A 25,454-nucleotide genomic window follows, 5' to 3' on the forward strand; every position below is an offset into this window, starting at 1 on the left:
ATAAAGCTCTGTCCAATAGGTGGAAATAAAAATTGGCTAGGCAAGTCAGATTTAATCCCTCTGGAACTAAAAAGGAAAAATATGGACAAAAATTCCACTTTGGAATTAGGAATTAACACCCAAAAAGAAACAGTCATATTAATGGTACTACAGTAAAGGGACTAGAGTAAAGACCCATGAAATTTGTGTCACTCACAGAACAACAGCATTATCTGGACCCTATTCCTAAGGTCCTGTGACAGTCTGCTACCTATCACATGTTCTCACAAGACTCCTATCATTCATGTTTTCCATGATCAGAAATTGCCAAACTAACACACGCTAGCATTTAATTGTCATTTCTCCTCTTCCTATGACCTCCAACTTGCTGGATCACCCTTTCAACACTCAAGAAGACACTAAATTACAAAACCACATCTTTGAGACATTTTTCTTATCTCAAAAGTTAAATTGCCTGCATGATGAGTACTGAAAGACTTCATTAATTAAACGTACCAGTTAAGGAGACTAAGCATAATGTTCAGAGGAAAGAAAATTCTAGAATTGAATCAAACTATTTAAATATTGAAAATTAACTTAGATATCAATTAGTCTAACCCCTCACAAGAGTAAGGAAAGTGGGAGCTAGGAAGTAAGTCACTAGGGGCTGAGAGACCTGCCAAAGAGGCAGAGGCAAAACCAGAACCAGAGCTACAAATTTCTACTTGAAAACATTTTTTTCTATAATCACAAAGGAATTTCAATTCTCAAAAAGTTAGCTCCCATCCTTGGTCTGAAATGCCTCCTTTTAACCTCTTTACCTTAATTGCAACATCTTTGAAAGCCACTAATATAATTGTGACTATGGGAAGAATGGTATTTCATTTTGTGAAGAAGTTTGAAGACAAATAGCACCATTACAATTATGACTCATCTCTAAGAGTTTAAGGTTTCAACCTTTGCTTCTTATTGTCTTGTTCTGCAGCATGATTAATGCAGTCTATTTCTTGCGACTGTCACAAGAACCACAAAATCTCTCACTTCTTTCGTCGTGACTTAGTTTGAAAAAAGCATGCACAATAACAACTTTTCCTTGAATGCTCATGCACCTAAATTTACCAAAGAGATTACACCATTCAGTCACCGTTATCAAGTGAAGTAGTATTTCATCTTACAGCATCTCCTAGCTCATCATTTGTAGCAAGTCTAAATTGCTTCATAAACATCTCTTGCATTGCATCACTCTGTAGGAAAATCTACAGGAGGTAGAAATATAAGTGTAAGAAAAGAAAAGAATGAAGGAGGGAGAAAAAAATGAATGTGGATGACACGCCTGGGAGACAACAGATAAGGCACAAAGAAAGAAATGAAGAGAGATAATAAGAGTAGGTATGTGTATGTCAGTGTGTGTATAGATGTGTGTTTATGTGCAGCTGATCACAAGGATACAGACAGAAAGAGGTCATCATTACATTGTTTTGACCGATCTGTTGCAGAACAGGAACTGTGATGAAACAGCAGCAAACAGGGTCAACTTAATTCTGATCAATATATTGTGACTATAATAAGTAGTTATATATCAATCCATGATTTCTCCAGAGATTTCAAATAGAATGATAACAAATCAAAAAATGTTAACCCAATTAATCACACTGTTGCTGGCTGAAGGTAGCAGCATTTCACTCCTGAGAGTATTCTAAAAATGTGACTACAGCATTGTCCTCTACCAAATACTGTTGCCAGCCTGCAAAGGTACATTTCCTTTAGGAAATTCCCACCAAGGCATCTAAATTAGAAAGGAAGAAGTAAAATTATTTCTGTTTTCAAATGACATGATCTTGTAGGTAGAAAATCCTGGAGATTCCAGAAAAAAAAAAAACTGTTAGAATAAACAAATTCACCAAAGTAACAGGATAAAAGTCAACAGACAAAAATCAGTTGCATTTCCACACACTAATCTAAAAGAGAATTAAGAAAATGATTACATTTACAATAGCATCAAAAAAATAAAATACTTAGGAATAAACCTAAACCAAGGAGGTAAAAGACATGTACACTGAAAGCTACAAAACATTGCTGGAAGAAATTAAAGAAGAAGAAAATAAATGGAAAGACATCCCATGTTCATGGAGTAGAAGACTTAATATGGTTAAGATGTCCACTGTACCCAAGGCAATCTACAAATTCAATGCAATCTCTATCAAAATCCCATTTTTTTGCAGAAATATAAGAACTCACAAGGAATCTCAAAGAATCCTGAATAGCCAAAACAATTTTGAAAAAGAAGAACAAAGTTGGAGGATTCATACTTCCTGATTTCAAAACATGTTGCAAAGTTACAATAATCAAAACAGTGTGATAGTAGCATAAAGACAAATAGACCAATGGGTTGGAATAGAAAACCCAGAAATAAACTCTCATGTATATGGTAAACAACCTTCAAAAAGAGTGCCAAGACCAGTCAGTGGGGAAAGGTCAGTCTCTTCAACAAATGGTATTGGGAAAACTACACATCTACATGCCAAAGAATAAAAGTGGATCCTTATCTCACACCACATACAAAAATTAACCAAAAACGGTTGAAAAATCCAACCATGAGACCTAAAACTATACAACTCCTAAAAGAAAACACAGGGGAAAATCTTCATGAGGGAGTAGTGTCAGCAAAATGGCAGCATACGAATTTCTAGCAGTTGTCCCACCTCATCCACATTGCAGAAATATCAGCCAAGAATTCCAGGTGAGGGATTACAGCACCTGAGTGAAGCACAGAACCAAGAAAAGATGCATTGAGGAGGGTAGGACAGGTAGATTCACATTACCCCCATCAGCTCTCCCCAAACCCATGTAGCTCAGCATGGAAGGAGACACTCTCTCCGTGGGAAAAGGAATGTGAAGTAAGCACTGAACTTCACAACAGACCACAGACTCAGTCCACTTTAGCACCAGGCCAATTCCGTGGCCCTAGGTGGCCCCCTGCAGTCTCCCACAAACACAAGCCCCTGGCTCACCCCAGGACCTGCCAGCTCTTGCAGCTACTCTGATGGCTTCCCCAGCACCAGGATCCCAATGGGCTCTGTGGACCCAGGCCCCCAACTGACCCCAGCACCTGCAGCTCCAGCAGGCTCAGGTGGCTCTAGCAGCCCCAGGCAGCTCCTGCAGACCAGGCTCCCAGTGGGCTCCTACAAACCCAGGCTTATGGCTCAGCCCAGTGCTGGCCAGTTCCTGTGACCTTTGGTGGTTTCTGTGGCCTTCTGCAGCTCCTACGGCCTCAGATTCTCAATCTGCTCCCATGAGCTCAGGCTCTAGGCTGCCACATGCGAACCCAGACTTCCAACTGAGGCCAGCATTAAACTAACTACTGAAGATCCAGGTTTTCAACACACTCCAGCACCAGGTCAGCTCCTGCAGCCCTAGGCCCCCAGCGATTCCAGCAGTAAGTTGTCCCCTGAGGACATAGACTCCAGACCAGCTCCCATGGACTCAGGCTCCCAGCCTTCCTCAGCACCAGTCCAGCCCCTATGGCCCCAGCCTGGAGGCCAGCCCCCTAGGCCCTGGCTTACAGGCCTACTCCCATGGACTCAAGCTCCAGGCTAACCCCAGAGTCAAACTGGACCATGTGGTTGGACTGTCCAAGTCAGCTCCAGTCACCAGGCTCTGTCCCATGCCAGTAATGGACTGACCTCCACAGACCTAGACAATGGGCCCACCCCAGTGGTCCCTAGCACCTGGTTGGCTCCTAAAGACCCAGAATCTAGATCTACCCATGTAGACATAGGTCCCAGGCCCATCACTGCAGTCTCAAATGCCAGCCTTGCCCCAGTGAACACAGGCCCCAGGCTTACCTGTGAAGACGAGGCACCAGGCTGGTCCCCACATACCCAAGCACCACACCTACCCACCTGCTGACCCAGGCACTAGATCTACCAATCAAGGACTCCAGCAGCAAGGCCACTCACAGACAACGTCAGACATTCCATGCAGAATCTCTAGATGGCTGACGGGTGAAGGGCTTTGCCTACCAAAGCCCTTCTGTAAGGACCAGAAAAGTGAATTCTTCCTCAAATGTGCATACACCAATGCAAGGCCATAAGGGTCATGAATAATGAAGGAACATAACACCACCAAAGGAAACTAATAAAGCTCCAATAACTGACCCTAAATAAATGGAGATTGAGAAACTGTCTGACAAAGAATTCAGAAGACTCCTCTTAAAGAAATTCAAGGAACTACAAGAAAAAAATAGAAAACTAAATGAAATTAGGAAAACACTGCATGAACAAAATGAGAAGTTCAATAAAGAAACAGAAACCATTAAAAATGAAACAGAAATCCTTAAAGTTAAAGAATACATGGCTAGAGCCACCTCTTATGGTCTAATGGTTAAAGTTCAGCACTCTTGGTTCCTTTCCATCGCAAAACCACACCACCCATCTGTCAGTGGCCATGCTGTGGTGGCAACCCACACAGAAGAACTAGAAGGACTTACAACTAGGGTATACAACCACACACTGGGGCATTGGGGAGGAATAAAAGAGTATATGGCTAAACTAAAGAAAGTGACAGAGATCTTCAACATCAGACTGAACCAAACAGGAAAAAAAAGAATTAGTAAAGTAGAATACAGTTTATTTGAAATTATCCAGTCAGAGGAACAAAAATTTTTAAAGAATGCAAAAAAAGAGTGAAGAAAGCCTATATGAACTATGGAACACCCTTAAGAGACACAACCTACACATTATTGGAGTCCCAGAGGGAGATGACACGGAGAAGAGGGCAGAAAGCTTATTTAAAGAAATAGTGGCTGAGAACTTTCCAATTCTGAAGGGAGATTTGGACATGCAACTCATGAAGCTAACAGATCACCCCAAATTTGACAAGCCCACAGCTGACATAATACTCAACAGTGAAAGGTTGAAAGCTTGCCTGCTAAGATCAAGAACAAGACAAGACTACCTAGTCTCGCCACTCCTATTCAACATAGTACTGGAATATTATTTGGTCTTAAAAGTGTATGAAATACTGTCACATGCTACAACATGAATGAACCTTGAGGCTATCATGCTAAATGATTCCATTTATGATCAAATATTTTGTGATTCCACTTTTATGAGGTGTCTAAAGCAGCCAAATTCATGGAAACAGCAAGTAGAATGGTGGTTACTAGGATGTAGGAACAGAGAGAGAGAGGGAGTTGTTTAATGGGTATAGGGTTTCAGACTTACGAAATGAAAAAGTTCTAGAGATCTGTTTCACAACAATATGAAAATACTTAACACTACTGAACTGCACACTTAAAGATGGCTAAGATGGTAAATTCTGTGTGTTTTTTACTACAATAAAAAAGAGAAAACATGTCACCAAAAGTAGACATTAAAGAAGCAACTAAATAGATGTTTCTATTTACCTAAATTAGCTCCAGAGAAACTTACGTGAAATGTCTCAGGCAGGATGAAGATATTTTCACTCAGAATGAATAAATACCCATGGGTGTGATTTCCTGTGCTGTTCAGAGAGTGATGGAAGGGTTAAATAAATCAGATAAAAGGAAAATTTTAGAGGTTCACACCTTGGAAGATATTCAAGTAGGAAAGCACGTGCCAAGTTCACAAGATTGTTCACAAATATACTTTACCATTGTAAAACCTCTAATTAAATACCTAGCTCTATGCATCTTTCAACATGCAAATGCAATTAAATGCCAACAAAGACAGCATCAAATTACTACCCCTAAATAATTCCCTCCTACTTCCATAAACAAAGCAAGGAAAATAAATGGCACTAAAAACAGGTGTGATGTCCATCACAGAAAACTATTTTTAAAATTAAAGTTTTCTGAGATATCAAATGGGTAAGAAGAAAGAACCAACATATTCATTCCAATAATCCCCTAAATGTGCTCACAAATATGTAAATATTTTTTAATATTAATTCATTCTTGTTCCTAGTTATTACAAATTAGAGGGGTTTATAATATAGATAATTTTGGAAAATAAGCTTAACTGCCATCTTTTATTTTATTTTATTATTATTATTTTTTTTTTTTTGGTGAAGAAGATGGGCTCTGAGCTAACATGTGTTGCCAATCTTCCTATTTTTGCCTGAGGAAGATTTTCACTGAGCTAACATCTGTGCCAATCTTCCTGTATTTTGTAAGTGGGACGCTGCCACAGCATGGCTTGATGAGTGGTGTGTAGGTCTGTGCCAGGGATCCCAACTCACGAATCCTGGGGCGCTGAAGTGGAGCGCATGAACTCAACCACTACACCACCAGGCCAGCCCTTTAACTGCCATCTCCTTATTTTACTTTCCTCAGTTTGATATACATTACATGGGTGCCATGGAGAAAGTGACTAATATAAAGTAGTTTACAAAATTATAATTTAGGAGGTTTCTTTTCTACCTTCAAAAGGACATTAAAAGAAGTGACATAATTGAAATTTGAAGGTAAAAAGATTTTGACTCTGGAAGACACTGAAGCCCCTCGGGCAGTCACTTATGACCAGAGTCTATAGTAGACTTACATAATAGAAAATGAATTAATAATAGTATCTGAAGATGAAGAATGAGACGTGCAGAGTAAGTTTGGGAAGAGTAGAAAAGAAAATGAGACAGATAAAGGAAGAATGAGATCATCTTCCAAGCTCTATCTATAGAGGACCACAGAGGGAAGGGGACAGACAAGAGATGACTTTGAACAAGAAATACAGTATTAAAATCAAATACCTGCCAAACCAATCGATAGTGACAAAAGCCCATTTGTGGTTGCCTGTGGCCAGGCGTGGGAGGGAGCTTGACTACAAAGAGGCACAAAGGAACTTTCTGGAGTTAGGGAAATACCTATTTTGATTGTGGTGGTAGTTACGTGGGTGGTACATTTCTCAAAACTCATTCAACCATTAAGATAGGTACATTTTATTGAATGCAAATTATACCTCAATAAAGCTGATTTTTAAAAATCAAATGCCTGGAAAACCACATTCTCAGTCATATATCTGACCAAGTGTATAAGGAAAAAAGAACACCAAAAGGCTGCTAAAAAGAAACCTGCTTAAATAAATAAAGCAACGAAAGCATAAAACTATCCCACAATCTTAAGGAACAACGTGTTCTAGAAGAGTAAATTTTATAAAATACTCAAGCTTGTGTTTTTTAAAACCTCCTGTTTTTCCAACTCATTTCCCCTAATATCCCAATCCCATTCTTGCTACCCCACTGGGTCACCAAAACCGTCAATGTCACATACACACCCCCCCCCCCACCACACCACCACCACACCACGCCCCGTCCCATGTTTTCTTTTAACTCGGATTTTACGAGCTGACTCTTTTGAGTTACATCTGAAAGACTTATGAACAAAAGATTTAAATTACATTTGAGGGAAATTATTAAAGGTCTCTTGATTTTCAGTGGAGCCCCCATTCAGAAACAGGGAATAGAGAGTAACAACTGAGCTGAGTATTCACCAATTTGCCAAAATGAGGAAGAGCATTCCAGGCAGTGGAAGGAGAACATACCAATAAGAGAAATAGTTCAATGCATCAGGGAACCATAAATAGTCAATTTTGTTGGAAACAGTGAGGAGAGAAGAGGAGATTGGACAAGTACATGTCAAAGAAAGGGCTTAGAAATCTGAAGCTCTGTGGGCATTGACTGTGAGAGCAAAACCTGTGTTTTGTTCAATAGTGGATCCCTAGGCTCTAACAAACAATTCCGCAGCAAATAATGGATGCTCAATAAATATTTGACAAATAGATGAACAGATGGATAGATAAATAAATGACCGGCTTGAACCATGGAGGGCCTAGTATCTTATGGTAAAGAGTCTGGACTTTGGTCTAACATCAAGGTTTTATCAATCGTGGTGATAAATGGCCATTTATGAAGTATATCACAAGCGATTTGTTAGTAATTAAAGCCAAAGTACTGCAATTTGCAAATTATTTACTTTTTAAAATATAAATAAATGCTTGTTTAAGATTGCCTCTATAATATTACTTTCATGTTCATTCCAATACACTTTTTTGAGCGCAAGAATAAAGGATAGAGTTTTAGCTAGTTCATCAACAAATGTACATAATCTACAGCCTATCTAGTCTAAGCCATAATTGTTAGTAAATCACCACTGCCAAACTATCAAGAAAACCATGGAAATTATACATTATCGAAGGCTGCATTCCCTAAAAATATACTTTTGAGCTTTGTCAAAATTGGGGTACACTCATTGAAGCGTATTAGGCATGTGTATATCGTTAATCATGTGCCACTAGTTAAAGCAACAGAGAGTCGTTGAATAATGTTAAGAAAAAGATTGATATTACACAATTTGTGTTAAAGAAAAATCATTTTTGTGACAAAGTAGATTAGTGGAGTGTACGTGACTTAAGGCAGGAGAGTGTTACAAAACTATAGGTGAGAGATAGAGAAAATCTGAAGTAGGTAGTAGCAATGGGGATGCAGAAAAGAGAATGACAATAAAAGTAAACAAGCAGTAAAATTAACAGACTTATGCATCAGTCAGACATGCTAGCTTGGGCAAAGTGGCTTGGCTTGAATAACTGGGTCAAATATAGAACCTGGGTAGGGTACGAAAGAGAAAAGCCACATCTAGCAGGAAAAATAATAAGTTCTCTATTAGACATGTTGGGTTGGAAACAAGGATGCCAAACTGAGAGAGCTGTGGAATGGAAGCACCAATTAGGAATTCCCTGGGATAGAGATGGTGAATGGAATAGCTTAGGGGGAGTGTGTGTGTGTGGAGTTAGAAAAAGAGAAAATCAGACAGAACTCAGAAAAAAACAGTTTTAAGGGGTAGGACTAGTAAGAGAAGCCCAAAAAAAAGGTGCAAATAATCATAAACCATGAGTTCTTTCAAGTATAGTTCCCATTATGCAATTCCTGGCACAGTATAGGTACTTGGTAATTACGGTGAATAATTAGAAAGCAAAAACTAGGAAGGAACTACAGAGAGCATCTATACCAGGGCTGGGAAATAAGTTTCAATTCAACAGGAACTGCAGTCAATTAGGTATGACTATCTAGAAAACTGTGTCAATAAAGATTTTGAAGTCGTGACTGGGCTTCAGAGGAAAGACTCTCATAACTATTGTGTAATGTTAAATCCATGGACTCAGCAGGGGAGAAGGAACCACCTTGGGTACCATGTTGCCACCACTGATACTTTGTTTGCATTACATAAAATTTAGTACTTACTCTATTTTTTATTTTATTACCTAATTTTAACTTTGAAAAGAATACCATTTCATTGTAATGTCAAACAATACGATGATATATAAAGAAAATATTAATAATCTCCACAAAACTGTTCTGGTCTTATTCCCCCGAGGTAACCAACACTCAACAACGGAAAAGTGTTTTGCATTAATGCTCTTACCCCTTTCTCTTGCTCATTCATACATACAAATATAAAGGGTTGTGTCTTGTTTCTTCATAAAATTATTGACAACGGAAGACACTATCGCATACAGATAAAATTACCAATGTCCAAATTTATTGTTGGAATTGCCTACAATTTTCTTTCAATATTTTAAAAATATTGTCTATAATTGTATATGATATTATGTATTTTTATTTTCACTTTTTTCCTCTAATCAAGCTTATTGCTGGTTTGCGGGCTACATTGATCTTATTAGGGACCCAAAGAACTTCTAAGTGGCCTCTTGCAATGTATTGTTTTCAGTCTTTGTCCTATTCAGCATTTGACACACTTGGTCACTTTCTTCTTGAAATTTCAGGTATGTTTTCTTCCCAGCTTAATGGCATTTCCTTCACTTTCACTTTCCTTCAGTATTCCTCCTCATTTTTCTGAGCTCTCACTGTTGGAGTGCACACAGGGCACCGTGCTCAGACCTTTCTCTTCTCTGTCTACTCTAACTCTCATCCAGTTCAATGCCATTAATTGCCATCTTTACACTGTCTACTCCAAATGTGTATCTGCAGCCCAACCTTCCAAGTGAACTCCAGTCTCATATCCTCTACTCAACACCTTCACTTCATTGTCTAAGAGCCATTTAAACTTCACGTCAAAACTAAACTCCCCACCCCAAAATTTACAATTAATAATTTTGTTAAATTTGGTGAATTGGTAATTCAGCAAATTGTTTGGCCATTTAGCAACAAATTTACCTCCACTAATTCTATCTAAAAAGCGACCATAAATAAGATCTAAAGTATCTTAGCACTTAATACTGATAATACTTAATAAAATACTAAATACTTAATAAAAAAATAGAAGAATCTTATACTCAGTCAAGCTGTCCATAAAATATAAATTCAATTGACAATCTCAAACATATAATAACTTTGTAAACAAAACGTGTATGAGCACTTCCCTAAACAATTCCTGAGCCACAAAATCCAGCCATCCAAGAAAAGAATCAAAACAAGGAACTTCGTAAGAGAGAAATAATAGTAAAACAGCTGGTAACGAGTACAGAATCAACTTTTAAATGGAACAAATAACTTTGATAAACTTTTTAAACAGATTAAATAACTTTGATAACTATGGCCACAGAACAAAAAGAAAATATAATAAATCAAGACAACATATAGAGAATAATATAACAGAAATTAGAGGACGGGGGAGGGGATCTGGTAGAAAGTGTACGTATGTTATTTTTTCATCTTTCATAGCAAATACTAATGGCTACACTGCCTTCTGGACATATGCTCGCTTTGCACTCTCACAGGCTTCTGCATCACTCCCAACCATGTCTTGCTCCTGCGCCCACCACAGCAACAGTGGAAGAGAAATAGATGCCACATGAGTCGAGTTTTACTTGACTACAGGAAATAGAAAGTTAAAAAATAGTGTTGATTCTAAACTCTTAGAATGGTTTATAGTTTTCCTAACAATAATGGGGTCTTTCATGCTCTGTACTCCTTGTGGTAAAGAAATACTTTTCTGAGTAAAGGCAATGGCTCCTCTAATTTACTTCAAACTCTTTTCTAGCATTAAATTCAAGTAAAAGTAAATTAATACTTGGTATTTAAAATGCCATATATACTGTGATCCCATTTTCCTAAAATTATATCTAGCTATATTTTGCTCAATATAGACACATTGAGAGATGTCTGGAAAGATGTTCAAATGTTGAGAATGGTTATTTCTGGAAAGTGGAATTTGGAGTGACTTTCTGCCTTCTTCTTACTTTTCTGTGTGGTTTAAATTTTTATAATAATCATATGTGATATAAATTGTAAATCATAAGTGATATAGAGCATAAAAGATTTATAAAAAGGTTATTGAAATTTTTGTGTAGGGCCTTAGTACAAACAGAATGATTGTAACTGCCAGGTTTATCCCACCGTTGTCAATCAAACGAAAGCCTTACATGGTTACAAATACACGAAAGGAAACAAAACTATGAGGGAAAGTCCTAAAGATCTTGTATTTTGTGTGTCATATCAAACTTATCTCTCTAATAGTGATAGATATTTTATTCTTATACTGGTTTGATGCTATTTACCTGTGACAGAGCCATTGATCGCATCATTGGCTGAGACAATATAGCATAAAGTGTTTATCAGCAACATCCCAAAAGATTGCGATATAGAACTATTGCCTAAAGAACGGAGAATTTTTTCATCTGTGAAATAACATATGCCACGTCTTACCTCCTCACATTGAGTTAATGATTTTCTCCCTTGAAAAAAAAAAGCCTTTTTAAAATGCCTGTACTTCCAAATCCACATAATAATTAAATAGCTCTGAACTTAACCTTTAAAATTTATTTTAAAGGGTTCTTTTTACTTTTTGTTTTGGTTATCAAAGCAACAACAAAAAGGGCATTAATTTGCCTTCCATAGCTGTCGCCAAAATCATATCTTTAGCAAACATACACCACAAACCTATTTGCATCCAACATTCATTTCTTTTTTGTTTAAAAGCAATAAATGTTTGAAAAACTGCCAATCTTCCTTTCAGTCTGATTTCATTTTGAAAGAAAAAATTAGATAGCAATTATCTGTTGACTTCATAAGCAGCTTATATCAGCTTGGGTTTTAAGGTCAAACATACTTCTTCCTGGATCTATTTTTACTAGAAATTCTTTGGCTGCATTTCACATACCCTTCAACTATGCCTTCTTGGTGTGACTATTACGAATTTGCCATTGAGGGAATTTAGCTTTTTTTTATTTCTATAGCCCTTGTAAGAAACTGTAGTTGAATCCTTTAAAAGCAGGAGGCAGCTTACTAAGCCTTCTCTATAACAAAATGTAGTCAAAATGGAGACAAAACAGGGAAGATCTAACAAGCAATGAAAACTAATTTTTTAGGTGGAAGGGATAGGCACAAGATGCGAAGACACTTAATTGAATTATCAGACATTCAAATAAGAAGGGGAAACATCTCCATTAGGCGTCCAATATTAGTTTTATCTCCCACTTAAACCTAGAGACTGGGCACTCCAATCACTCTGCATTCTAAACGGGAAGAAATAACGGAACACATTCTGCCGAAACTACCCTGAAGCAGTTTCGTGTCCATTTGTTATCAATTACATAAACTTTAGTAAAATGCAGTTGTATAATTCACCAGGATTCTCTTGAACTTGGGAGAGACGAATTAAAACACTTACATTCTATGTCCTATTCTCCATTCTCTTGCTGATGACCATGTCACCTTAAGCAAGACACCTGCCATTACTTAAAGCTTAGCGCTCCAACTGTAAAAAGAGGAATTTAGCCTAATCTGCAGGTATTAAATGTTGGGAGCTCGGAGAATCTAAAGAAATGAAACCTACTGGGTCTTTCCTCAGTGAAACGCACAGATACATAAACCAAAGAACTAACAATGCCCTACAAGGTCCACTACAGTCTGGCCATCAGTCCCCTCACCCAACCTTAACTCTGAATTTATCTCCATGTTCTCTCCACTCCAGCTACACTGGCTTCCTTGTTCTTTCTCAAATATGACAAGCAAGCTCACACCTTAGGGTACTTGTATTGACTGTTCTCTCCACCTAGAATGTTCTTTTTTTAACCTCCAAGACTTTGCTCAAATGTCACCTTCCCAGTGAGACTTATTCTGATCGCCTTATTTAAAATTATAAGCCACATCCCTTTCCAGCACTATTGGTCCTTGCCTCTTGCTCTAAATTTTTCCCCCAGAGCACTTATAATCTAGCTGTGCACAAAAGAACCAATATAGCAAGCCTGACTGTTATCCTTCAAAAGGGCTGCTTACAAGGTTGGTCCTTCTCTGGTGTCTAGGAACTTGGCTTTCAGAAGGGTTCTCTCATTCTCAGAACTGATAAGAGTGGCTCATTACACCTAAACTGTTTGAGTAAACAAGATGGTTTATGCTGAATACCTGTTTTCCTTTAAGAGTGTACAAATTTGGTATGCGCCAGGCAGAGGGTGCCTACATAACCAGCCTCCAATAAAAACACTGGGAATCTAATGAGCTTCACTGGTAGACAACATTGCATTCATGTTGTCACAACTTGCTGGGGAATTAAGTGCATCCATGTGACTCCACTAGGAGAGAACTCTGGAAGAGTGTGCCTGACCTCCTCCGGACTTGCCCTTTGAGCCTTTTCCCTTTGCTGATCTTGCCCTGTGTCCTTTCACAGTCATAAATCTTAGCTGTGAGTATGACTATATGCTGTGTCCTCTGAGTCCTCCTAGCAAATCAGTGAACACAGGAGTGGCCTTGGGGAGCCCTGACACCACAGCGCACTAAAAAATTTACTTACGTATTACATTTACTTCCTGTCTCCACCTGTGAAAACGTAAGCTATAAGAGGATGGAAATGTTGTTTGTACATAGATGTATCCCAAGAGCCTAGGAAACTGCCTAGCACATAATAGGTGCTCAATAAATATTTATTGACTACACACAAAATTTCGCAGTTCATTTGAGGAAGTTAATGGAGCTCCCTAAGGAAGCACTAACCATTGATGCTGGTGAGAACTCTTTGGCAAGATGATGTCTAATGCCCTTAACAATTTGAATATTCAAAATTCTAAGCAGGAAGACCTGTCTATGAACTAGTTTCTCTTCAATTCCCTGAAAACAGCCTAAATTTAAGGAGTAGAGGTAGAAGAAAGTATACATGTTCCACCTGGGCAAAGTTGGCAAAATTGTTCTTAGAATTAAGTGTGATAGCATGTTGTAAAACTTTGTAAAACCCTGGCTATACACAAACCTTTGACGAAAATATGAGGTTTTCACTTTTCTTGGATACCAAGCCTTCAAAATTAGACTCTAGAGATCTACCTAAAGCCAGACTTTTGAAGCTCAGTAATCTTCTGAGCCAAGTTAATTTAGTGGGAGTCTCACAGCCTCCTTTAAAATTAAAAAAACATGGAAAGTTAAAGAAATTTTGCGGAGGAAATTGGAAGAAGCTGACTCTGAGAACAGAGCCAAGTATACCTTGAATATGTGCAGAACAGATGGGGAAAAGGGGGAGAGGAATGGAGAGTTGTTATTATTGTTAGCTGAATCCTCTAGGAATCAAAAAACAGTATGCAAAGCACTCTAATGTCAGCAATACTACAACAGAGATAACCATTGGCTTGGGTGCAAAGCCACATTTTAAAATATTTAATCTCCTTCTGGTAGCAAAAACCATTGGGCAATATATTTATTTTAGCAAGAAAGTTGCCCACTCACAGACTTGCAAAACTAAATTTCATCGTGGGTCCACAAAGGAAGCATGTGAGTAGGTTCAGTTACAGGGTGAATAGTAGGAATTCTGTAAATGCTAGTGAAATTAATAAGCGTGTCTGGAAGGTATTCAATTAGTGTTAATGAAATGAACAAACATGAGCAAGACACTGGAATGTGCACTGCTTATGGCCTCGGTGCCAGCCATATAGGTCTTAGTTACTTTCTGTAGTAAGTCTAGGCATATTACAGGATTTGGGGGACATAAAAGGCAGTCTCTTGGTCAGTGAATTGAAAAAGGAGAATGCAAATTGGAAAGAGAAATTTCTGTTGTTTTTAATTAATCAAATCCTAAAATAATTATTTTAGATGTAAAAACAGGTGCTAAGTCTCTATTCAGTTTTTGTAATTTTTGTCCTTAACTTTCCTAGCAACAGCTTCTTCTCTAAACACTCCTCCTTCTCTCTCTCTGTTTCTCTCTCTGTCTCTCTCTGTCTCTGTCTCTCCATTTCCATTTCATACACACACACACACACCCCTCCCTACCTTTTGTTCTCTTAAACCTGTAAGAATCTCGAATTTTTTCATAGGGAAGTTCTTTGCGGCCCAACACTATGATGGTATGAGATTGTTAAAAATTGTGAAATCTCCAACATAGCTAATTTCAGAGAGAAAAGACCAGCGGCAATCATTAAATCACCGATCCCCATGTTTATTGTTGCAAAGTGCCATTATTTCAGAACTAATTTTTATGGTTGTCTCAAAGTATTAAAGAGAAGACAGATTAAAGAGATATTAAGGATGCAGAGAGAAAACATTCTAAATTCTTTACACGCTGAATTCTTTGCATCTCTAGAAGAAGCCCTTGGAATTCTCATACCAACAGTTCTTTGATGGAAGCATTTACTTAATTCCATTCTTCATTCCTACATATGACTTTAACAGCCCAGATCCCCAGGCAAGACTGCATGAATAAGTACTATCCTAGAGCAAATGACATGGATCAAGAGCAACAAGTAGACTAGTGGCACCCAGAGGAAGAGAAATCCACACCAGATCTCAACACACACCATAATCTTTTCACCATAACTTCTAGATTTCTTACGTATTCTTACGTATTCACCAGGCTGGTTTCAGAGCCCTCTTGCTCTATACTTTCTTCCTAGATGATGTCAAATATTCCCATGACTTTAAATGTCATCTCTAAGCTGACACCTCCAATATTTTTTCTCCAATGTAAACATCTCCTCTGAAATACAAACTCATATACACAACTTGACTTCTATTCTTGAATGTCTCCTCACAGGCATCTCAAACTCAATATACACAAAGTGGAACTGTTGGTTTACTTCCTTCCCCCTCCCACACACCTGAGACCTACTCCTCTTCAAGTCCCCATCTCAATAAGCAACACCTCCATACGCTCAGTGGCTCAGATTGAATATGTGTGTCATGTTTGATTACCCCCTTCTGCTTCGCATCCCCACCCTCCATAGCAAATCCATCAGCCCCGCCTATCTCTGTGTGCTACACAGATCAAAAACCTGTCCAACCCTTCCTTCTACACTGACGAGGTCCTGGTCCAAGACACTATCATTTTTTACTTGGGTTTCAGCAAGGTGAGAAAATTCTGTGCTTATAGTTGAACAAAAATGAAACTTTTATAAAATTATAATACTACAAATTTAAAATAGGCATTTGAGAAAGAAGCCTCATACATGTATTCAATGGAACATAAATTCTTTTTTCTCTTTCTTGATGATTTTTAAGACATTTTAGAACTTATTTAATGTTTAGAGCTCTTGTAAATATATATGTATGTACATTTTCACCATACCATAAATGTAGTGTAATGTTAAATATAAGAATTCTGATTAGTAACATTCCAGATAAACCTGCTTTTTATAGTAATCATTCTTTCTAATTGATTTAGCCATTGATCCCACCCCGTAGATGTAACATTTAATTTGAAATGACAAATGGTAGTAAACAATAACATACTTACAGTACATTGGCTACTACATGGATATGGCAGAGGATTTATACTTTTATACTTGTAAGTTGTTTTCTATCTAATATTTGTATTTAATCATTACTTTAAAGGAAAAAAATGCAGGCTCAATTATTGTCCAATTGTTTTATATTTATAGCATAATTTTGCATGTAGGCACTGCTCTTATAAAATAACTCAGGTAGATAATTCTGAATATCTAAATGAGAAGAGATTGAAAAAATAAACTCAAATCAAATATTTCTTGAGTGCATACTATGTGCAAATGGTAATCCACATTGTAGTAGGCATGAAATAAGCAATTAGTTACCTGCAAATTAAAGACACTCAAAATTACAGTGCTTTAAACGAGACAAAAGTTTTGCTCTCACATCAAAGCCTGAAAGTAAGTGGTCCAGGGCTGGTATGGTGGCTGTGCTCCACAAAGTGCTCAGGAACCCAGGCTCCTTCCAGCTTCTCACTCTATCACCTTATCCTCATAGCCTAATACAGCAACTAGAGTTCCAACCATAACATCCACAATCCAAGCAGTAGGATAGAAGCAAAGGATACATACAAGCTAACTTTTAAGAAAGTTTGCAGAAGCTGCCCAATAAAAGTTTCACTTACATCTCATTAACCTTATTCATATCTCAAAGCATAATTACAGCTATAAGGAAGGTTGGAAACATAGCGCTTATTGCTGTTGGTCAGAAATCCTGCAGGCTTCTGTTACTGGTAGATAAGAAAACTCATATGGCATTTCACTGCTACATCACTCCTGTTTCTTTCCCAAAATTCACATTTCTGAATGCTCAGCAACTAGTTTTCCCAGCCATGCTATAAGAGAAAGCATGGAGCAATTGTTAAATGCATGTACTCTGTAACTAAACCGCTTAGACTTGAATCCAGTCTCCAATGTGTCCACATTTGTGAAATGGAGATAATAGTAATATCTCCTCCTTGGAGTTGTCATGAGGATTACTCAGCTCATACATATAAAGCTCTTGGCACAGTGCCTGGCACATTGAAAGATAAGCTCAATAAACATTACAATCATTATATCAACTCAGTCAAGAAGAAACGGGAGTAATCTAACTGCATGTTCAATACCTTCCTACTCAGCGTCACGGGAGGCAGTCAGAACACCCAGCAAGCTACAGCTAGAGATTTCACAGCAGTCTTGCTGCCACCCTGGTCCAGCTCATAAAGAAAATAAAGAGGAAGTGACTTGTATAAAGTTCTATTTTATCCAAAAATTGCTCCTGAATCGCTGCTGCACTCACAAGGAAATCTGAACACGCAGATCATTCCCAATGCCTCCCTCAGACAATGCCTGGGATAGACTGATGTTTCACCCGCCAGAGAGAAACAGAACACAGACAAGTAAGAAAAGCAATTAGGACAAGTGTATTTGTTAAAGCCTTTTACCACTAAAGCTAAGATCAGAACTCAATATCCCTCTCCACTAATCCTGTGGCCAAAATGGTGGAGTTGATACCTGCTAAAACCACCTACACCTGAAACTACTGTGAAAGTATCTTAAGCCACAAACCAGGCAATCAAAAAGACGTGAAGGGGGAATTTATTTGGCTCATTTTTTCCAACATATATTCAAAAGTACTTTTAAGCCTTTATGACAAAAGTGACTTTTTAAAAAACAAATCAGGAGTGGAAAAGCTACCAGATTACTGTGTTGGAGTAGTGTTGCTGGGGTATCACCTCTTTTCCATATTTTCCAGGCTTCTAATGTTAAATTTAAGCTCCTGTTGGCAAACTGTTCTTCCTCTTTATCTTTCTTCTGGCACAAAATGATTATCTTACTTCAACTGCCACCGCCCGAGCTTGTAAAATACAGGATGAAGAAAAATGAAGAAGCTGCCATGCTTCCGTTTCACAAGTGATGTTTCACTTGTGCGCAGTGGGGAGTCCCAGGCATAAGCCACAAGACAACATCACAAAGACAAAACAATTCATTTAGGACTTCTTTAGAAGCATGTTAATTTTATTTTATCTCTCAAAGATTGTCTTGTCATGGTATTGTAATAATCAACATAAGGTTCTTGTCCAACTGGGGGAAAAAGTAAGAACAGAATGGGCTAGTTCAGAATTAGAACAGTGTGACTCAGAAGGCAGTTTTATCATTCAAATTACTCAAATGATGTGACCATCAGAACATCTTTTTCTTCCTTGGTGGCAGAGTAAGATGAATATATATATCTGTTAACATCCTTGATATGAGATATGGCACCTTTTTTAGCCAAACGTAACTTCATCAAAGCCAACTTCTTCCACACACTTTAGAAGAGGAAGAATAATATTTTTAGAGAAGTTCAAAACTTCTAGAATTTATCACTAAACGTGAGTTTCATGCAATGAAGAGGATTCCTAGGGAAAGTTTCAAACATGATTTTTTCCAAATGGATTTCATCTTTACTCCTGAATCGGAGGCAAAAAAAGCAACTGGAATTCCACAAACGTGGCTACGGCACCACTGAATGAATGACGTGCTGAGATAAAGAGCAATTTAGAACGAATGAAATATCCAGTTACTTATAGAAATCTGTGTGATTCAGTCTAGGGGAAAAAAAAGAAAGAAAAATGCATATTAGTTTAATGAGATGCAGATAAAATATTTAAAATTGGCCAAAAGTGTTCTGGTTGAATTATCTTGAATAATAAAAGATTAAATTTCCCAGAAAATCTTTGTCCCAAAGTAGAATGATTTTCTAATTCATACTTTTGATGCTTTATAAAAGAAAACCAAAAGAGCATTTACCTACTCTTTTTTTCCTCCCTTAAGATTAAAATCCCGTTGAAAAATAAAAACTGAGCCTCAGCAGGGTTGAGCCTGGAAATTTAAATGGCAAACCCAAGAATTCCCTGAAGGAAGATGAATTGGGAAATCATGTTCCTTATAACAGAGGTCCAGTGCTTGAGAAGAAAAGGATAAAACTATTTTCTGTGAACAGCAGGGATATATTTCTCTAAGATGTCCTGCTCCTACATATTAACTGTTGATCCATATTCTTAACAAGCACCCAAGGTAGCTCTGACAGTAAAAATTAGATGTATTTCCATTGATGTATTTCCATGGAAACAGAATCCATTTTTTGAGAAATGCTGTCTAAGAAACTTTCCTGTCTTATTGATACAAAATAAAATCAGATGGAACCATCCTAAGCTTCCTTAAAATCGAAAGTTGAATTTTATCTTCTTAAACTATATCAATTTCTTTTTCTTTCCAAATTTAAAAAGTATATACTTCACTCATTTCATACTCTGTGATTTGAAGTAGACTGCCCACTCTCAACGAGAAGGTTCTTACAGTCTTAACTCTGGAACTTTATTTCAATAGCTTCCAAACACTCAATAACCATTATGCTCATATCTCTGAAAGTTTTTTCCTACCTTTAATTTAATTTAGCTCTAAACTAAAGCACGTGAATCCCTCTGCGTTCTTTATGTGACTCTTTCTGTGAAGTCCCTGCATACTAGCTTCTCTGAAGTTCCTGTATGATCCACACATTCGATACATAAGTCAACAGAAATGTGGAGGGGAAGGAAGAGGACTAGGTTTCAAATGGTGGGAATCAGGAAGAGAAGTCTAGGCATGCTTAGCTTCACCAAAGTGGTATTGCAATGAAAAGTGTAAGAATGACTACTTTCAAAAGAAAAGGTTCCTAGTATGTTCATGTCCTTGTTCCCCAAGTACTAGTAGAATTTGAAAAAGAGGAAACAGCCAATCATGTACATTAGTGCTTCCTTCTCCCTACAACTTCCAACAGTTGTGAGCCTCTAATAACCAAACAGAAGCGAGACAACAAGGCTGATGCTCGCGAAAACCTCCCAGTTGACTCAAATGATAAGCTGAGATCAACAGGAACAATGGGCCAATACAGCTTTTTCCTCCAAGAAACTCTGTCATTGTGTTGTGAGATTTACAGCTGCATTGGGATGTTAAGATTTCTGGCTGTATTTTTACGGTAATTGCAGTTTGATATGCATGCTATTTATCATCGACAGTTGATATATTCTGTATGCTGGTTTTATGGGTTTGAATGCTCTTCATGGAATTGTACATTTTTTTCCTCCCCATTTTAAGAGACTGTACACAGGTCAGATAATAATAGCAATAACTCAGAAACCTGAAGATTAGAAAATTAAGCTAGGATGACCCAAAAAGGGCATAGAAATTTCCTACCCCTGCTATTTTGTTTGCTGACTGAGTGGGATGGTGGAGTTAAAGAGCATTGAAGCTAAAATATGGGAGCATTAGCTCTAAGTCCGGCTATACCAGTGTCCTTTAAGATCTTTAGCCTCTTTGGTCCTCAGTGGCCTCATATGGGAAATGAGAGGTCGGACTAGATCATAATTGGTACTTAGTTTCTTCCCTCACATCAATCCCAATCAATTGATAATGACTGGCTGAAGCACCGTGTCAAGAATGATTCTGAGGCTGATTCTGGACAAAAGATGATTTGCTAAGTTTTCCATAAGCAAAAACAGGAGAGTACCTATATGTATGCAATATATTTTCCTTATTCCACCTAAGAGATCCCTAGGTTTTCTCTTAGTTATAGTCTAAAAAGAATTTTATATGACAAAATATCATAAGATCTTTTACACAAAATATTTGGAAGCATAAATTGTCTATAAAGCAACACCTACAATTAAAGTTACTTAACTATATGACACCATTCCCTCAATAATGCTTAGATAGACTTTAAATTTATTAATTCATTTGTTTTATCTTCAGGAGTAAGACCAATTCTTCTCTTTATAATACAAATGCCAATAAAGCCCAGGAAAGAAATGCAGCAAATAACAGGAAAAAAAACATCTAGCTAAGGACAGTCACTGATCAAGAATCTTAATGAGACTCAGAACCTTAAAACAGTCAAGCAAGCAACAGGAAAGGGAAAACAATCTTCTTCCAATAAGTGTCTTACGTGTGAAGGCAAACTGCAGTAACTTGCCTACGCTAACTAACAACGTCATCTCACATGGAAGACGGCTGAGGTGAAAGATACTCCTGCCAATCTTTCTGTGGCCACCGAAAGGCACAAAACATAAAACAGTCTCTTTAAAGGAAACATTTACTTCCATGTAACAAGCAACTTATTCCCCAACAGATAAACAGAGCACTAAATCAAGAGTCCTAAGACTTGAAGTTTAGTCCTATAGAGATAGGGCTCTATCTAGCCCCTAACTATTACTGTGGTCTGTCTTAACCCACAATCCACCTAAAACTCAAGTTGCCTCATTATAAAAATTAGGGAGGTAGAACTGTATTTCTCTTCCAGCTCCTAAAAAAATAAAAGAAACTCTTGTGAAATGGAGAAGTTGGAGAGACTCTAGAACAGTTACTGGTTGTCACCTGTAAGTAGCCATGGTTGGCTTCATGTAATCACTCATTCTTCAGAGTAAATTCTCGCCCAGGGTAAAGAAAGCAAAATCTTGTCCTTATTAAGACTATACTTTTGATTGCCTCATTTTTTGTCCCAGGTAAACATAACTCCTAGTTTGATTGCGTGTTAGTAAAGCATATATAATCATAGCAAATTCATAAACGGGAAAATTTGGGCAAAGACAGTGACTTGTCCAAAATCACACAGTGATTCAGTCAAGTTAAGTGCCCCAACTCCCAGAGCTTGTCTCAACTGAATAATGGCAAGATTCTTACAAGGCACAATTATAATATACAATATATATCCTAAGTATTATAGGCAAACTCAAATAAAAGCAGGTAATGTTTAGTTAGGGTTAGAGTGACAACCAGAAATGTTAATGCTTACTCAACCCCAATATTCCATAAAACATCCCAGTTCCAGGTCAAATGAGTTATACCCATGATACTTTTTTACTACCCAGAACTAGAAAAACCTAAAATAAAAAAGAATTAATTAAAAGATTTTTCTGCTATCTTATGTTTTTGCCGATGATCATACTGCTAATTTACAAAGTCTGTGGGAAAAAAATAGCCTCACAGTGAAATAGCTATTATTAACAGTAAGCTCTCTAGAATGAAAATAGATCAGATGTGAGAAATCTCTAAGCAACTATTCTTATTCTAGTCATGACTTGGTGATGAAGATTTGTTTTGTTTTGATTGATTTAGAAAATTGTAATAAATAAAACCTGTTTAGTTTAAATAAGATGTTTACTCCCTATGCCAATATATGAAAAAAATTTTTTCTCACTTCAGCCTAAAAAATGTATTATTTATCTTCAAATAAATGTGTGATTTCAGTTTTTTTCTTTATCTCCAAATATGTAAATGCTTAATAAAAAGTAAATATTGTTCATTAATGTATTAATTATCTGGCTTTAGTCGTATTCCCAATATCCAACTACATCATTTCAAGTTTAAGAAATATAAAAGGTCACTTGGAATCTTTGCTAAGACAGGAGTATCTGTGTAAACTGCACATTGATCCACGTGACTTTGTACAGATCTAACAGGGGGTAGGGAATTTGTAGGTTGGATTATTACATTTTTAAAAAGTCAAATTTTATTTAAAACTATATTTAAATAATATTATCAGAATATTTCAAGATGAAAATCAAAGAAAAGAAAAAGAAGGCTAAAATTTTGTCAAATTTATCTGGCCTTCCCTGAAGCTCTTGAGTATCACCACAGAGTTGATCTAAAAGGGCAACACTGCCCACACAGTATCCACGCTGAGATCCACTTTAAAATGCTCAGCATACTAATGTGTCAGGTTCAAAAAGCACCTGAATGACTGCTTTTCTTAAGACTAATTCGGGCAAGGACTACCCCTTGATTTGCTGTCCTGCCATGTTTTTACAGGGCCAGATCCCAGCTGCAGTTGGCCTCCAAGAGGCACGATCTGCCCCAGGCAGGTCAATGAAAAAGCCCGCCTTTTAACTGCGGCAGATCCAGCCCCATTCACCTGCTGCCTCTGTTTCTCCAGAACTCCATCTGGAATAAACGGTCAGGTTGTTAAGCGATTTTACAAAGGCTGTGGTTTAAATAAACAACTTTATAAAGAGAATGAAATACTATAATGAGTATAATACTTCACTTAGAAAAGGAAGGAAAACATCTAGTGGATATTATCATGCATCATGTTCCCTTTTTGGTGTCAACGGAAACTAAATGATGCATGGGCTCCAGTATTTTTGTTTAAATAATCATCATGTTTATTTAGCATCCTATTCCAGAGAGAATTTTCAGAAATTAGGACCCCAAATTGTAGAGTAAAACTTCAATCGAATTCCCATTTCTTCTCCTCCTACTGTATACTCATAGTGAAAGGCAGAAGGGGAACCAGAGCAAACAGGGACAGCAGACAGACGAGTGTAAGTGCTCGTGGATTTTACCATCTAGTTATGGACCTAAGACACATATATGTTTTGAAAGCACAAATAAACAAACAAAAAGAAATAAGAGCCTGGCCCTCATTTGGAAGAGGTGAGGTTTAGATCTCCTTAAAGGGAAGTACCTGGACAGGCAGATTATGTGGAGAAATTTCTAGGTGTAATCTGTGTTTCTAGACCTTGCTAATGTTGTGGATACAGATGAGAGCTCCTTAAGAGAACTAACCTGAATTCTTAGCCCCAACAACCTACTGCCAGGCCTCCTTCCTTAAAAATGTCTGTAAATCCTCAGAGTGTCAGTATCTTTCACTCTTGAGTTCTGTTTGGGAACCCTTCTCCAGGAGAGAAGAAAGCCACATCACTGTCCCTGCTTCCAGTGCCCTCGGGGCAAAGACTGTAGGGAGGTGGCACTCCAAGAGCTGCCTGCCCTGGAGAGGCCACAGTGGCACTGCACTCCCTGGAGACCTCCAGAGCCAAAGTCACACTGATGAGTGACAGTGCCATGCAGCCTTCTTTCCCCCACTCCGTGGCAACTCGTTTCAACTAAGCACCAACACCACACGCATTAACACAGCTCATTCAGCACTGTCTGTGCCGCTCTTCAGCAGGCCGGGAATGCCAATATAAAAGACAAGCAGCACAGTAACGGCTGCCCCAGGCTGTCTCTCAGAAGGCTTTGCTAATTGCTCCCCTCCAACCTCAGCCTAGAGCTCCCAGGCAAAGAGACTCCTTAGGACCTACCCAGTAGTTCATCATCCATGCTCACACATGGTCTACTCGCAACTAAACAAGAACCCCTGCAAAGAAGAATTAAACAAAGGTGTCAAAACACTCAAGAGTTAGCTTATTTATGTGAGAAGATTTGCAATGATGTTTGTGGCATACAAGGCTAGCCCAACAAATGAGTCCTGGGCCAGCCTGGTGGCATAGTGGTTAAGTTCATTGCACGCTGCTTCGGTGGCCCAGGTTCACAGGTTCAGATCCAGGGCATGGACCTATACCACTCATCAAGCCATGCTGTGGCAGTGACCCAAATATAAAGAAGAAGAGGATTGGCACAGATGTTAGCTCAGGGCCAATCTTCCTCACCAAAAACAAAGAGAGAGAGAGAGTCCTATTGCAGATAGTGTTTAATTACTAATTGCTGACATAGATTGAACCCTGACTACTTGGTGCAAAATGCTTTATACAGGTCCTATTATTACTGTTTTTAAAACGAGAAATTGAGATTTAGAAAAATTAATTTGTCAAGGTCACTCAGCTGGTATGTGGCAGAGCTGAGAATAAAACCATGTCTAGCTGTTGCCAGAGTCCCTGCGCTTAAGCACTAGACTATACCAGGGTTGTGAGGGAACCAGTGAAGGGTTCACAACAAATGATGGCATGAGGAAAGCAGCACTGTGAAAACACTGGACCACTGGGAACAATGCACAGGAGAGACCAGAGGGGTGAGACACTGATTTTAAAACCTAGTTACGAGGAGACCATGTTGCTATCATTGAGTATG

General features: G+C 38.0%; 1 protein-coding gene across 31 annotated transcripts in view; it reads right to left on the reverse strand.

Moving 5' to 3' along the window:
* Positions 1-25,454, reverse strand: part of CTNNA3 (catenin alpha 3) — a 1,517,748-nt gene that overhangs the window by 1,235,928 nt on the left and 256,366 nt on the right. The gene's annotated exons all lie outside the window — the stretch shown is intronic.

This window comes from Equus przewalskii, chromosome 1 (genome assembly GCF_037783145.1).
Source record: "Equus przewalskii isolate Varuska chromosome 1, EquPr2, whole genome shotgun sequence".
Taxonomy (NCBI): Eukaryota; Metazoa; Chordata; class Mammalia; order Perissodactyla; family Equidae; genus Equus; species Equus przewalskii.